The sequence below is a fragment of the Aedes aegypti genome, chromosome 2 (assembly GCF_002204515.2).
Source record: "Aedes aegypti strain LVP_AGWG chromosome 2, AaegL5.0 Primary Assembly, whole genome shotgun sequence".
Classification (NCBI taxonomy): domain Eukaryota; kingdom Metazoa; phylum Arthropoda; class Insecta; order Diptera; family Culicidae; genus Aedes; species Aedes aegypti.
This window is the reverse complement of record NC_035108.1, coordinates 120,647,643-120,664,618: the sequence shown is the minus strand read 5'-3', so window position 1 is coordinate 120,664,618 and position 16,976 is coordinate 120,647,643. Positions and strand designations below refer to the sequence as shown.

The following is a 16,976-nucleotide window of genomic DNA, read 5'->3' as shown; positions in this document are numbered from 1 at the left end:
TGTTGTGTGGATAGCAGGATTTAAATGTGGATTTTGGGATACCAGTGTTGTTGATCCCAAAACTACAGTGTGGATTCTGGTATTTCAGTGTGGATCCTTTTATTGAAGTGTGAATCTTGGGATTGTAGTGTAGATCGAAGGCTTTCAGATTGGCTCCTGGGACTGTGATGTGGAGTGTATTGTGGCAGTGTGGATGTTGGTATTCAAGTGTGAATCCTTCCTTTAATTCCAGTGTTAATCCTAGTTTTCCAATGTAACCTTATGAATAGATCCTGGGAATCCAATGTGTATCTTGGGATATTAGTGTGAATCCTGAGATTGCTGCCTGGATTTTGTTATTTTAGTGTTAATCTTGGAGTATCAGTGCGGAATCACAGTGTGGACTCTAAGATTTCAACCTGAATTCTGGTATTTCAGTGTGGATCCTTTGATAACAGTGTAAATCTTGGGATAACAGTATGGATCTTGGGATTTCAATCGGATTCCTGTGTGGATCCAGGGTTTGTAACGTGGACCGTAGGATTTCGATGTGGATTCTGGGATTGTAATGTGAAATGCAGAATTTCACTGTATATCAACAGGGATCCTGGGTATCCAATGTAGATCCTTAGATTCCCGTGTGGATCCGGATGTTACAGTGTGGATTATTGGATCCTCGTGTTCCAGTGTGAAACCTGGTATTGCAGTGTAGATCCTGGGATTTCAGTGCGAATGCTAGTATTCCAGTGTAGATAAATGAATTCCAGTGTGGATTCAAGTATGTATCTTGGCAATCCATTGTGGATTTTATTGTTTCAGTGTGGATCTTGGGATTCCAGTGTGGGACCAAAGATTTTAGTGACAATCTTGAGATTCCAATGTAAAGCCTGATATTTCAGTGCGGATCTTGAGATTCCAGTATGGTCCTTGGGAAACCAGTGTCGATCGTTCGATTTCAGTGTGTATCTTGAGATTGGAAAATGGAACCTTGGTTTCCATGGTGAATCCAAGGATTCCAGTGTAAATCGAAGGATTCCATGTATGGATCCTGAGTATCTAACGTGGGCTCAGGGATTGCAGTGTGGATACTGGGATTCTAGATCTTGGGATTCCAGTGTGGATGCTGGGATTTTAAGCTGGATCCTGGAATTCCTGTGTGATTACTGGGATTCCAGTTCGGATTTTGATATTTTAGTGTGGATTCTGGGTTTCAAGTGTAGATATTGGGACGCCAGTGTGGATCCTGGTATTCCAGTGTTGTACTTGGAATTCCAGTGTCGGTCCTAGGGTTTCCAGTGTGGTTTCAGGTATTTCAGTGCGGATCCTGGGACTGCAGTGTGAATCGTGGGATTGAAATGTGGATCCTGGTGTTTTAGACTATATCCTAGGATTTCAGTGTGAGTTTTTGAATTCTAGTGTGGATTATGTTACTTCATAGTGAATCCTAGCCTTCTAATGAGGATTGATCTTTGGTTTTCGAAGTGAGTTTTGGAATTCTTGTGTAGATCCTAGGATTCTGGTGTTAATACTCGGATTACAGTGTGGATCCTGGGAATCAATTATTCTGCATTTATGGTGTTATTATTTCAGTGTTGGGATATTGGATATTGGGATATCAGTCGAGATTTTGAGTTGAGTTTGAGTTTACTTGGATTTCAGCGTGGATCCTGAAATTACAGTATTGATGCTAAATTTATAATGTGGATTTTTGGACTCCAGTGTGGATGCTGGGATTCAAGTGATGATTTCGACATTCCAGTTTAACTGCAGGTATTCCAGTGGGCATTCCAATGGGAATCTTAGAACTCTTGTAAAAATCCTAGTCTTTCATTGGCCATATAGTGGAAATCCTGTGAGAGTTTTGTTGAAATAATGAGCAAATGTTGCAGAAATATTGCTGATTTAGTGAGAAAATCGTTTGGAAGTACAATGAGAATCTTACTGAAAACCTGAAATTGTTGTGAATTTCCTTTGGAAGTCATCTGGAATTTTGAGAGGATCCGGTTCGGAAGTAATCCTGTGAGGGTTATGTGACAAATAATTTGAATTGGTTGGAGGATCGTTGGGAATTTATTTGGGAATCATGTAAGAATCCCATAAGAATCAAGTGAGAGTTCTCTGGGAACTTTGTGCGAAATTTTGAGTAATTCTGTAGGAGTTGTGTGGAAGTATTTTGAGAATGCTATGGGAATTCCGTGTGGTTTCTATGAGCATTCTGGAGAAATGTCATGTACATTCTGTGGGAATCCAGTGAGAATTTTAGAGGTGGTCCATTTCGCATAAAGGCGTTTCGCATAAGGACGTTTTGCATAAAGCAGTTTCATGCAAGAACAGGTACCATTTCAAAGAAAGAATATAATTCTCATTCTGCCAAATGTCCATATGCGAAATGTCCTCATGTGAAACGACTTTATGCGAAACGTCTCCCCTCCTGAAATTTTGTTGAATTTCTATTGCAATTATATGGGAAACCTTTCCTGTGGGAATAATATTAAAAAATCGTCAAAATCCTGGAGCCCTTAGTGATATATTCTACGGCAAAATAATGCATTACTCTCGTGGAAACTTCAAAAGCATATCCCAAAAACAATTGGAAATAACAAACCTGGAGTAAGATAAAAGAGGAGAATGCGACTAGTACGTATGTAGTGTATGTGCATGTGCGTGTTTCGTATGCATGTCATATTTCAGCACTGTTTTGTGGTGTAGTTTTTATAATTTCCAAACAAACTCGGTTTTATTGTTTATATTTATATTAACATGCTATAACCGTTACATAATATTATTTATAATATCTTGTCACTTTTCAATGCGCCATACAACCTTCACACATTTGCAAAAATATTCCAGTCTGTTTTAGTTTTTCAAAATGTAGTGTACATATGACCTACTGTGTTTTGTTAGAGAAATGTGACCGTAGATTTTCATTTTAATTACGATTTTCGCATTCTCTTATCGTATTGCGATACTCCAGAAAGAATCAGTTGATAACTATGATAACGTAAATTGGTTAGACTTACTTGAATATTTAAATTATCCATATTATTCCAGATACTTATGAGATATTCAACATTCATTAACTTTACTCAGGTAGTGTGACTAGCTTACAGAAAATGTTGTTTTATGTATAAAACATCTAAAAGTGAGTGATTTTGCATGGAATTTGCCATTATTATATCTAGTCGGGATTTATAGGTACTAATCGTTTGTTTGTTATGTTTGACCAGTGTTGCCAACTTAAAAAGAACTATTGTGTTCCACTTTCCCAAACCTATTGGTTATCATCAAACACTTACTTTTACTTCGCTAAAGATTCAACATGAATAACTTGTAGATTACCAATTTGATATCCTTTGCGCCGTTAACAAATTACGTAACGTTCTATGGGGAAGTGAGGAGGGTAAACTCAAGCGTTACGACTCATCTTCTTCTTCTTCTTTCTGGCGTTACGTCCCAACTGGGACAAAGCCTGCTTCTCAGATTAGTGTTCTTATGAGCACTTCCACAGTTATTAACTGAGAGCTTTCTTTGCCGATTGACCATTTTTGCATATGTATATCGTGTGGCAGGTACGAAGATACTCTATGCCCTAGGAATCGAGAAAATTTCCTTTACGAAAAGATCCTCGACCAGCGGGATTCGAACCCACGACCCCAGCATGGTCATGCTGAATAGCTGCGCGTTTACCGCTACGGCTATCTGGGCGTTACGACTCATACAATAATTTGATTTTTTCATACATTTCATATATCACGGATGAGGGAGAAGGATCAAACATGTCGCGCGTCGTTCGCGCAGTGAAAAGAAAAAACAATCCGCGAATCGTTAGTAGTGTTTGATCTATTGATCGCGTCGCTTGCTCTCGTGGGCGTGAGCGAGTGATGGATACTTGTTCGGCGCACAATGCCATTATCGAATTATATTGCGAATCCGATTGGGCGTGATTATATCATGGATCGCATCACCAACCATTGATGACGCCCAGATCTTTACCTTATCCCACTAACCCAATATCCTTTCCATGACAACTGTGGAGATGTAGAGGTATACCCGGTCTCTAGTAATAACGGTTGTCTAACTAACATTCCTTCCCTTCCCCGATAACCGTAACGACATGGCCGGCGCAGTTATTGACTTTTAAAATTTGAGCTCTCGCTTTGTGGACATTGAGAATGGTAAGCTAATCCCAAGTCCCATACATTAAATCTCTGTGCAACTTCAATTGTTCTGGTCAATCACGGAGTAGCAACTACGAATTGTACGGTAATCTATGCCGATGCTCATGCTCAATATTTAACGTAATATAATTCTCAGCAATCATAAAAAGATTTCAAACCGATTCCAGCTTTCTTCTTGACCGACAAAGATCAACGCAACGTCAAAGGAAAAGTTGTATCAATCCAACTCGAACTGATGTACGCTCTACTCTACCACCGCAAACCAGCTAGAAAATCAAAAGCTCATTACGAAATACTTCCTGGAACAGCGCGGCGATTCCTGTGCCGTCTTTCCCCTGGTATCATCCCTATGTCATCGTCCGTTGGGCGCCGTCAACTGCACCAGTACCAATAAGAGCGATCCTTGTGGTAGGACAGGCACCACTTCCACCGCAACTTAGAGCCAACCGGAGCTCAGAATGGTTGCTCGTAGTTCTCTGCATTACGCCGGCTTCTAAAATTTAGTTTGATGGGGGAAGCTCGAAGTAATTTCTGCCAGTGAAAATAAAATTGAATCCAACTTCAGGAGGATGGTGCCACAAACTTTTATCGTCAATTTAGCAGCCAGCGTAAATGAGCTAATTTGGATTGGGAGAAAAAAGTTGAGCATATTTCTGAAACGTTCGGGAGCAAATTGAATCATCTCGATTGGAAGTTTTTTTTCTCGTAGTAAAAACAATGTTTTTAAAATCTCTTGATGATTGGGCGCCTGGCTGTATTTTTAAATTGATCTTTCACGGACAACATCCGTATTAACATGAGAATAATACTAAATTATTTTGATTTTTTTTTGCAGTAGGGAAGATTGTTCAAAATTCCAAATCATGCTGAATTGCATTTTTACAGAGAAACATCAGAATTTTACAAAAAAAAACTTGTAAAGTATCACAGTAGTTTACAATATTTCGTATTGTCGAATCAAATATTTTTCAAAGCAAAAAAGATTTGTAGAACGCAAGCTGAGGGTCGTTGGTTCGAATCTCACCGGTTGAGGATATTTTCTGGTTGGAAATGTTCTAAACTTCCCAGGGCAGTATCTTTGTGCTTGCTATATGCTGATGATCGAGGTGAATAAAAAGCCGTTTGAATATCCCAGATTTCCTGTTGAATTCTATCCAACTGGGTAATTTCACCGCATGAAATCGAGTGAATTTTGAACAACTTTTCCCTCGCTGAGGGGGTCTTCGGAAAATGGGACGGATCACATCGAAAGGGTAAACTTTCCATCGAAACACGTCAACACCCAAGACAGTGCGCATTTTACTCACGGCTGTATTGGTACCACTTGGCTTCATCCGACATACCTGCAAGAAAATGAAAAAAAAAGAAAGCTTGAGGTTAGACATGCATCGATAACAGATCATAAAATTGAAGGCATTCACATAAAGTCATCATAACAAATTCCGCGAAACGTTAAGTCAATACTTACTCTCGCTGACAGAGCGGATGCCGAAAGTTCACCCATGCGAGACAGTTTGTTTTTGAGGAGGGTTCTTGCGAAAACTTTCCCAACCTAGGCTCGATGGCAGCGTCATTATTTCAATTCGCCGAAACGTGTGCCAGTTGAATCAACATAATGTCTTATTTATGCACACATTCTCAGGACCGCTCGATACAAAATCGTGGGTCGGTACCGTAAAGTGGGGGCAAATTGATAACTTTTTAAGAGAGATAATTGTTGTACATATTATCTTTAGGATTCCAAATAATGTGCTATCATGATGGCCCTTGGATCGCATTTGCTCTATTTTTGTGTTCCATAACTCAATACCCCTTAATACGATGGTTCCCTCAATATTGAGTTATGGAGTGTTATATATTTGCTAGAGATAAATTTGTCCTAGTGTTTAATTTGCCCCCGAACTACGGTACCAACTTCTGGCTGCTGCTACAAAACATCAACATGAGAAGAGATCGTTAACCAACAGCGAAGTTGGAGAGCCAGGAAAGTTCAAGTTAGGTTTATGCGCACGAGATAACATTGGCTGTTTTCCTGGAAATTGTCATATGGCAAAAACAAACACATGAGTTCTAATAACACAAATCATCAGGTGGATTTTTGTGAAATATTCTCATTAATGGTTTTGTGCTGTTGAATGAATTGCAGTCTCAATGTTTGCCCACCACTTCTTTTCAATAAATTTACATTACTTAATCGCGATTCTCCAGCAAGAACAATAGTTTTTCGATATTATAGGTCATATTCCCCTCTGCCGGCTATAGTATGGCCCATAAAAAAATGCGAAAATTGTTTGAACGTGAATTTTGAATACACAAGCATTATTTTTATTGTTTTCATTAGTGAATGTAACATCTGATTAAAGTAATATAATCTAAGGTTACTTTGTCATATAGGCACATTTTTTTTAACTAACCTAATCAATGTACAGGGTGATTACTATTTCCTGTCTGTAAAATCAGTATTCATAGAAAAAAGATGGTTGTATGAATTTTAATTACCAGTGCATATCCAGTTTTGGACATCTTTAACATTTGTCTTCACTGTACATAGATAACATATTTATTTTTTTTACCTTAATTTCCAGCCACATACATTGTTTCAGAAGCATTACAGTTAACACGAACGTTATTCAGAAACATATATTTCAACCAAAAAAGCCATATTTGTTTCGCTTAAATTTTCCATAACCAGACTAATGCTATTCCCTAGTAAGTCTGAAAGATTGTGGTAACATACTGTTTTTATCAGGCAAATTTTACAACGGAGTTTAGTCAAAAATACATATCTGTGGAAAACATGCATGCCATGTGTTATGCCTTTAAAACAACACATATGACTAAAAACTAAGGTAAATGAGAAAAGATTTAATCTTTACTTCGTCAAAACAAACTTTATAGATGTAAAAAACCGAGTGTACACTGGGAATTAAAATTCATACATACATCTTTTATCTAGGATCAGTTACTTTACTGACAGGAATTAGTAATCACCCTGTACTAAAGAAAAAATGTCGGAAGGTTTTGTTCTTTAAAAGTCAGAAAAACTGTTTGATCGTCGTATACTCTGGTGATGAGCTTTCCACTTTCGAAAATCATACTTAATCGTTAAAAATGTTAGAATTCTTGGTATCAGCGGGTGGAATAAGTCTTGGAGAATGTGTTTTTCATGGTCACAATAAAATATTTGGCCAAGGTCATGGTTTAGGGAGCATTCAGATCCTATGGGTTTTATGTGCCTTTATTTTATGTTGTAGCTTAATAAAAACCATATACAGAGATCTATAGGAGTTTTTTGAGAAAATAGTGTGTTCCATTGGTTAGATACAACTTAAATCAATACCGGCTGATATGTTTTCAGCCAAACAGAGCCTCTTATCACACTTATATGAAGGTTTAACCATAGCTCTCCAAAATTAGACGTTTTTACCAAAATATGTTAAAGTCTCCAGTACATCAGGTGTAAATACATTCTACTATTTGACATGGGCGTATCTTTATCATAAGGCCTAAGTAGAAGTTCACACCATCGTTGACGTTTTAAAAGCTTTCATAACAAAGTTATTGAACTTGATGCCTGTATGATTGAATTTGAAGGTGTGCTTCCAATTCCTCTCTAGTAAGGAGAAAGTAACAGATAAAAATCATATTCAAAGCGAAAAATAGGGTCTTAACAGAGTAAACAATACAAATAATAAATAACAATTTTGTTTAGTTTACATTTTTCATATAAAAACTGCCATTAAACATGATATGATGATTTTCGCATTTTTTTATGGGCCATACTGTACTTGGTTAATAATCGTTATTATTATTTTTATTATAGAATTTTGGCACTTATCAGCAAAAAATGCTGGAAACTTTCACCTATCCCAATTCTTGTCGCTGAGAAGACTACCGAAACTATACGGACGTCCTCTAGGTTTCACGTCTACTTTGAGAACGTTGATTGAACATTGTGGTCCAACGGTACAGCGATTTCGATGAGCAGGTATTGCAGAATTTGTTCTGTATTGATTTTGAAGCACGATCAAAGCAAGCGAAGAAAAGCATATCATATGAAGCGGTATATGATCGGAAATGTATCGCAAGTTGTAACAAGTTTGATAAATGAGAGCAACGAACGAGAGCCCCAGAGAGAGAGAGAGAGAGCGATGATAAAATCTATTTTTCTCACTTGTTTACCTTTGGGGATAGGTGTTTTTTGATTTTTGGGGAATATTATTTAGTAAAGAAAAGCAGAACTTTCAAATTTTAGGTACTGGAAGAAATGGATATTGATGAGAAATTCCAGTTATAATTCAGACGAAGTATTCCAACAAAACTTTTGAACTATGAAGGGCTCTGTCGGGCATTATTCTGAACATTCTATTCAGAATCCTTCAGGGTTTTTTTTCTAGTTATTCTTCTTTGGATGTTTCCAGGAATCCATGGGCTATTCTAGGGATTCCACCAGAAATTCTTCCTAGGAATTTTATCAATAATACCTCTAGAAATTCATCCAAAGATTCAACCAATTCTTTTGTGGAAAATCCTTCAGGAATACTTTCAGGAAATCATCCTGGCTTCCTTCAGAAATTCCTTCAAAGATCTTCTACAAATTATTCAGGATTAACTCCACTGATTCCTTCAACGATCAATCCAAAAAAGTCGTCAATCTGCCTTAAAGAATTTTCCCAGAGATTGCTATAAAAATTTCTTCAAAGATTCCTTCAGGAATTCCTCTATAAGTCGGCTACAAGGATTCCATTACGCATTACCCAGAAATCACATAAAGAATTCTCTGAAAAAAATGTCCAGGGATTCTTCAAGATTTTCATCATCAGGAATTCCCTCAGCGATTTCACCAGGACTTTTGTCAGGGTTTTCTCCTAGAATTGCTCCCTAAATTCCACCATGAGTTCCATCAGAAATTCAACCATTTCTTCAGTGATTTTAAGTAATTTTTCTACAAATGATCCAATGATTAATCCAAAAACTTCCAGGAACTGCTTTAGAGATTCCTACACGTTTTTTTTTTCAGAAATTCTTTCAAAAAATCGTGAATGCATAGATTTACTTCGGGAATTATAACAGTAATTCTACCCAGAATTTCTCCAAGGGTTCATCAAGGAATTTCTCCAGGGATTCCATCAAGAATTTCATAGATTCTACAAGAAATACTGCAAAAGAATACACCATAACATCATCCACGGGATTCCACTAGGAATTATTTCAAAAACCTGCTAGAAGTTGTTCCGAGGATTCCCAAAACAATTTTCCAAAAAAAATCTTTCAGGTTTCTTCAGGGATTCATCCTGGAGGCATTCGGAGAAATGTTTTGTTTAATCCTCTGAGTAAATATCAGTGTAATCCCAGGATAAATAACCTTTTGCAATGTTACAGAAGCTTTCTAATGGTATATTTAGAGTACAGAATGTAAGAATTTCTAGTTGAAGGCTTCGCAGAATTCCTAGTAGATTCTCATGCGGAAATATTGGTGGTATTCCAGAAAAAAAAAACAAATTATGTACTCTTTTGAAATATTTTGGTTGATTCCCTAGATAACGAGGAATCCTTCTTGATAATTCTGAATATATTCAAAGAAGAGAAATCCAAGTAAAACCTTTGAAATATTTTCCGATAGAGCTTATGACGAAACTTTGGTAGATTTTTCAGGTGGAAATTCTGGCGAAACTCTGGTGATATCCCACTGTTAACCCTGGAAGAGCTCCTGGGGAAATTCCTTAAAAAACTCCTCTTTGGAAAAATTACTGGTGAAATAATTAGAGGGGAAGTCTCTGAAAGACAAACTGGATGAATCTCTATAGGAAATAATGGTCGAATCTCTTTAGAAACTCGTTATGGGATCCTTGGAGAAAGTTTCGAAAGAAACTCTGAAGAATTTTTTAAATTCCTGGTAAAACCACCGGAAAAATATTGATGGTGTTTCTGAAAGAATTTCTAGTGGAATCCACATGAAAATTTCAGCAGAAATCCTTGGAGGTTTTCCTTAGCGTGGAGAATAACTTGGGCAAATTCCAGATAAAATCCATGGATGAACCTGTGGTGGCAAAGCTTTGTGAGATTTGAACATTGCCGTTCAAATTGGTTTGTATACCTACAACATAACCCTAGTGTGGGTCTAATGTGTCGGAACTTTGAGTGGTCCCAGTGTATCAAAAATCTTGTTTTCCCTAGTGTGGGTGGACAAACTAAAAGAAATTCGTGTGGTTCATGTGACTAACTCTTGTGTGAGTAGATGAAGAAAATGAACCTTGTGTGGTTCAGTAATCTGATCTTAAAACTACTCTTGTGTTAGTAAGACGACAAACCAACTTTGTGTGGCTTGGTATACTCGTGCAGAAAAGTTTTGTGTGTGCGTGATCTGTTATGCTAAATCAAGCTCTTAACAAAAACAAAACAAGCCTATTTTTATTTGAACTGTCTACGGCTCGAACGAAAAATACAAGCGAATGTTTAAATTGATTCGAAACTCGGCATTATGTAATAGTGTCCAATTCAGCGAATAGTTAACATTTTCTAAATTTTGGCTCATTTTTTCGCTTCTAGGAAACCCAACAGGCCAACGAAGAAAGAGTTGGAAAAAGCGCTTGAGTTGGAAAAAAGCGCTCCGCCAACCTTTCCCATAAGCTTAAACAAGTGCGTGAGAATAATAAACAACGGGGTGAAGCAACGGATTTGGACACCAGCTGCGGTATGCATCCTCGAGGTCATTCAACGTTTCGAGATGATTTGGCTAGTGTCAGAAACGATTCTACGTTGTGGACATCTAAGTCGTTTGAATATAACCGAGTGTCGACCCTGCGATGGCGAAGACGATATTGACAAAAAGTCATACGAACAGTGGAAAGAGCAGCTTGAGGCTTCGATGAATCTAGTGGGAGTATCGGACGAGTTGATGAAGATCAATGTTTTCAAACGCAAGGCTGGCCGTAAGCTGTTAGATGTGCTGGAAAGTACCGCATCTTCCTCAACGACACCTGATGCAGTATCAAAGCCTTATTCCAATGCTATTCGTCGACTGGATGACTATTTCGGCTCCCGCGATTACGTCTTGCTGCAGCGGCAAAAGCTGCGATCCACTACGCAAAAGGCTGGAGAGAGCGACGTGGGCTACGTCAAACGTGTGATGACAGTGGCTAAGTTGTGCGAATATGGTAAGGAGCAAGTAGTCGAAAACGTTGCAGATGTCCTTCAGTTACACGCGATCAATATCAAGGTACGAGAGGCAGGACGAAAAATACTGAGGAAAGGCGGTTTTTTTAGTGGATTTAATGGATAAGATGCGTGCGAACGAGATCTATCAGCTCAACGAAGCGATTTTTGCCAAAAATCATCACTTTTCGGAGCAAACAACTATATAGCAGCGGTTTCTCATGGAACCTTTCGAGGCAGTGCACCTCAGTTTCGTGGACAACATCATTTCGAGTCCAAATTTGGTATGAAGGGTGTTGGTGAGAGAGGCAGAGCAAATTTCAGAAGAAGAGGCAATGACAACAACCAACGTTCGCAGTGTTGGCGATGCACCAGCTATTATCATTCCGCGTCAACATGCCATGCTATAGAGAAGGTTTGCCGAAAATGCCACAGCAAAGGACACATCGAACGGGCTTGTACCAAACGTCGAAACCATTTCCATTGAAACGACGAGCATCAGAAGATGATATTTCTGCTCCCAAGCCTAAGCAAGTTGCTACGGTGCACAAGGAAGAAGACGACACAAACGACATGACCAAAGACTCTGTAAGTGATCTATCTTCAACGTAATCAGCGGATCTGATATTTGTTATCCTCACAACGAGTTTATCACCTAATGACTGACTGCTCTGTTCTGACTGTTGAAATGAACTAAATTGACAATTGAATTGGAAATAAATATTTTCTCTGATTATTGAATTCGAAACGTATTTGGAATTTGATTTTTTATATCCTAATTGTTGTGGGGATAATACAAGCAACTCGTAAAACATGAACCCTATCTTACAAAATACGGGTTCTCACATTTTTTCCAGCGTGTTGAGTCTATCGATTTGTTTTACAACAGAAAAGGTTCCTTGTCACGATGAAAAAGGGATAATCGTTGGGTACGTTGCCAAGATTCAAATAGCTTCCATGATAGATTCTGGTGCGGAGGTCAACACCATAAACGCCGAAATTTTCAATAAGCTGATTAGTGATGATGATTGTAAGCGATCGATGTTTCAAATCAAGCAAGGCTCCGATAAACCTCTTAAAGCATATGCAACCCCGTGTAACATTGATGTTTCTGCGACATTCGAAGCAGAACTGGTGATATCTGATGATCGTCCATGCTACATGGAGAAGTTTTATGTGGTAGATAAAGCTAGACCGTTATTGAGCATAAGTACCGCGATAAGGTTAATTGCTTACTGTCAATGAACAGTAACTACAGTTTACTAAAACTTTGATGAACTTTTTAGGTACAGCGTACTCCAGGTAGGATTGAGTGTACCAGTATCGGAACATTCTGCTGAGATTTCTGGAAAATTGTTACCGGGTGAGATGCTTGCATTGACTTCATCAGATGAATTTCCGATAAGACTCAAGGGCCGCCTGAGAATCGGCATCCCACTGTGAACAAATCGAGTACCATCTACAAAAAATACCCATTCGTGGACGAGTTTGGAGTTTTGCGCAGTCGTGACCATATTGATGCTGCACCATACGCACCGGTCGAATCCAAGTTTCCGATAATTCTTCCCAATCAACATCTCATAACGTTTCTAATTGTAGATTCGTACCATCGTCGCTTTCGTCACGCCAATCGCGAGACAATATTCAACGAAATTCGCCAACGCTACGACATAGCTGCACTTCGACGACTGTTGACTAAAGTTGAAAGAGCGTGCATGTTTTTTCGTATTGCGAAAGCAGCACCAAGACCACCGATCATGGCGCCTCTTCCCAAAATACGTTTGACAGCATTTATCCAACCATTTACTTATACTGGCTTGGATTACTTCGGCCCCATCTTGATAATGCTAGGCAGGAGCAATGTGAAGCGATGGGTGGCACTCTTCACCTGCCTCACCATCAGAGCGGTGCACTTAGAGGTAGTACACTCCCTTAGCACCGTATCATGCATCATGGCAGTCCAAAGATTTGTAGCTCGTAGAGGCCAACCAAGATAGTCCTGGTCTGATAACGCAACTTGTTTCCAACTTGGACCAGTAACGAGCTACGAATGCATAACATAACTTTGGCAGAAAAGTTTGCTACGTCACAATGCACGTGGAAGTTTATACCACCTTCAACACCCCATATGGGAGGTGCTTGGGAGAGGCTTGTTCGCTCGGTGAAAGTGGCAATGGGAGCTGTATCGGAAAGTTCATGGAAACCTGACGACGAGACGTTTGAAACTATTCTCACGGAAGCAGAGGCTATGATTAACTCCAGACCACTCACATATGTACCTCTAGAATCGGCTGACCAAGAAGCTCTGACACCTAACCACTTTTTGTTGGGCAACTCTTCTGGGACAAAATTTCTATCCACCGAGTCTTTAGATGAACGCGTGATTCTTAGGAGCAGTTGGAAAATGGCTAGATATATTGTGGATGAGCTTTGGCGTAGGTGGCTCAAAGAGTATCTGCCAATGATCACCCGGAGATGCAAATGGTTTGAAGATGTAAAGCAGTGATTCCCAAAGTGGGCGAATTCGCCCTTCTGGGGGCGATTTTCGGGCTCAGGGGGGCGAAAATTTTTAAATATGAAATTGGGGGGCGAGAATACATAGAAAGGGGGCGAAAACGCAATGTCAAAAACAAAATGTTTGTATTTTTAAAACAAGAATCAGATACTGAGATTTTATCAAAAGATAACGTTTTTCGTACAGATTGGACGTATTTTTGAAGTAAGACATTTGTTGGAGCTAATGGAACTCATTGAAACTTATTTAAACACCAGAACAAATATTTGGTAACTTTTTTGTAGCGGAACTAGAGGTTAGGCATCTAATGATTTTATTATGTTTTATCACGAAAAAAAATCGGTACTCTTCATTTTGGAATTTTGGTTACACGTGGTCTTATCAGTTATCATGATACCAATCATTTCAAAAGTTGTGTAAAATTTGGCTGAAATCGGGTGTAATTGATAATGGTACTAATAGCCAAAGTCGGAAAATTTTTAATAAGGCTGATACAAATACTAGTTTTTTAATGTCATATACCATTCAACTACTTCAATAAGTTTAAAATTTTGAAGGTGTAAAAAAATATTCGTTAATTTCGTTAATGATTAATTTCGAGAAAATAAGAAATTTGAAGTTTTTAAGTCACCAAACCAGGTTAAACGATGATTTAAAATGGTGCAAAGAAAACGCTATTTTTTCAACACTTTCTTCCATAGAATGGAAAACAAAAGCTTGCTGAATTATCTGTTTTGCTTTTGTTCCTTATTTATTTTTAACGCGTTGAGGAATCTGTAATGTGATTGATAGGCGCATACGTTTCGTTACGGGACAATTTGATTTGGTGGTTTTCCTAATCTAACTGGACAAATATTTTAGTACTGTTAAAGCAGCTGAAAGATTAATAGGCAAAACGTTGAAAAATGAGATCAGCTCAATTTCGACGAAAATGCATTGGCCTGACTGCGATTCACGGCCAACAGTACTACACTAGTAAACCTGATAATTTGACAAACTTCTAAAATTCAACTCAGAGTAGCGTTTTATACATATATTCATATAGGGGGGCGATTCTGAAATATGTGGGCCTCAAGGGGGCGAAAGTCTAAAAAGTTTGGGAAACACTGATGTAAAGGATCTGCGAGTAGGTGACTTGTTATTGATAGTCGGTGAGACAGCGAGAAACCAGTGGATTCGAGGGCAGATAGAAGAAGTGTACCCCGGACGAGACGGCAGAGTGCGGCAAGCATTAGTCAGGACATCGTCGGGAACTGTACGTCGAGCTGCAGTGAAACTGGCTGTACTGGACGTCAAAGAGAATAGTAAACCTGCTATCGAAGAAACCATAGTTTCGGACCCTCACCAAGGTTTACAGGCGGGGGTATGTCATGGCAACACTGACGAGGACGGTCCTGCATCTGACTCTGGTCTAAGTTGCGGAGAAATGTCATTCGATAAGAGTGATAAGAGAGCGGTGGCAAAAACAGAAAAGATAAAATCGAAAACAGTTAGTGGCAAACGTGGTTCATCAGAAATTATCTAAAACAGTGATTATATTACTACTATAAGATAGTTTATTCTTACTTAACGTTTGATATTTACAGGCTTAATTCCTTTTTCCCATTCTATGATCAGTTTTTCTTATATTAACATTGAAATTCAATAATTATCGTAAGTACGAAAATGAATTCTAAAATTGTCTGGAATGCTAATGAGCTTGTAAAATTTATAGAATCCTTAAATACTCATAGCGGGAATACGTTCGATTACTTTCCACTTTCGCGATAAGTACACCAAATTTGTATGTGAACTAAAACAATCAATTAAATGTATACTAAAATAAAGTTCTATTTCTAGCTAAAAGCATACAAACACAAATCACACCGTGTTGCTATTTGGAGTTGGTGACATAACCCAACAATTTGATTAAGGGGATAGAGACATTTTACATATTTATTACTTTTGGCTTGAATGTCCTCAATGTGATTTTTGAAAGTTAAATTATTATCTAGCATGAGCCTTAGATACTTAACTTCATCTGACCAATTTACTGGAACCCCTCTCATCAGGTTTCAAATAAAGAGCTTTGGGTTTATGAGGGAATATTATTAGTTGAGTTTTGGAAGCATTAGGAGAAATCTTACATTTTTGCAAGTATGAAGAAAAAATATCCAAACTTTTTTGCAGTCGACTACAGATGACACGCAGACTTCGTCCTTTGGCGGAGAGGCCTGTGTCATCCGCAAACAAAGATTTTTGACATCCCTGAGGTAATTCAGGTAAATACAAGCTCAAGGGGAATACAAGCTCTTACAGGAAGTTTTTCAGATTTGGAGTTCGGATAATTAACCTGAAGTGTACGGTTTGACAGATAACTTTGAATTATTCTAACAATGTATGTTGGAAAATTAATTTTTTTTTGATTTTACGATGAAACCTTCATGTTGGAACGGATCAAATTTGTTACACGTAAAAGTTGATGAGTGGTCGAATGTCCATGGCGGAATCCGAATTGTTCATTGGAAAAAAATGAATTTTCGTTGATGTGGACCATCATTCTGTTCAAAATGACCTTTCAAAAAAGTTAACTGATGGAGGAAAGCAAACTGATTGGACGATAGCTAGAAGCTTCTGCAGGATTTTTGTCTGGTTCTAAAATTGGAAGAACCTAAGCATTTTTCCATTTGTCAATATATCAACTAAAAATGATAAGCTACTGTCTGGAAGTTTCTTGATGAGGATGTAGAAAATTCCATCATCGCCAGGAGCTTTCATATTTTTGATTTTTTTTAATAATAGTTCTCACTTCTTCCAAATCAGTCTCCCAGGAATTTTCGAAAATGTTCTCTTGATTGAGAATATTTTCGAAGTCCTGAGTAACTTGATTTTCAATTGGATTAGTAAGTCCTAAATTAAAACTGTGCACGCTTTCAAACTGCATAGCAAGTTTTTAAGCTTTTTCGCAATTCGTTAGTAATAATTTGTGTTTCTCTTTCAATGCCGGTATTGGCTTCTGAGGTTTTTTCAAGATTTTAGATAATTTCCAAAAGGGCTTAGAGCCAGGGTCCAATTGAGAAATCTTATTTTCAAAATTTTGGTTTTTTAATTGAGCAAAACATTTCTTGATTTCTTTCTGCAAATCCTGCCATATAATTTTCATAGCAGGA

General features: G+C 38.1%; 1 long non-coding RNA gene across 1 annotated transcript in view; it reads right to left on the bottom strand.

The window, feature by feature from the left end:
• Nucleotides 1-5,241: 5,241 nt before the first annotated feature.
• LOC110675975 overlaps nucleotides 5,242-16,976 on the bottom strand; it is a 458,493-nt gene continuing 446,758 nt past the window's right edge. Inside the window, exon 3 of the long non-coding RNA XR_002499962.1 lies at nucleotides 5,242-5,500. This is a non-coding gene — a long non-coding RNA (uncharacterized LOC110675975). The remainder of the gene's footprint in view (nucleotides 5,501-16,976) is intronic.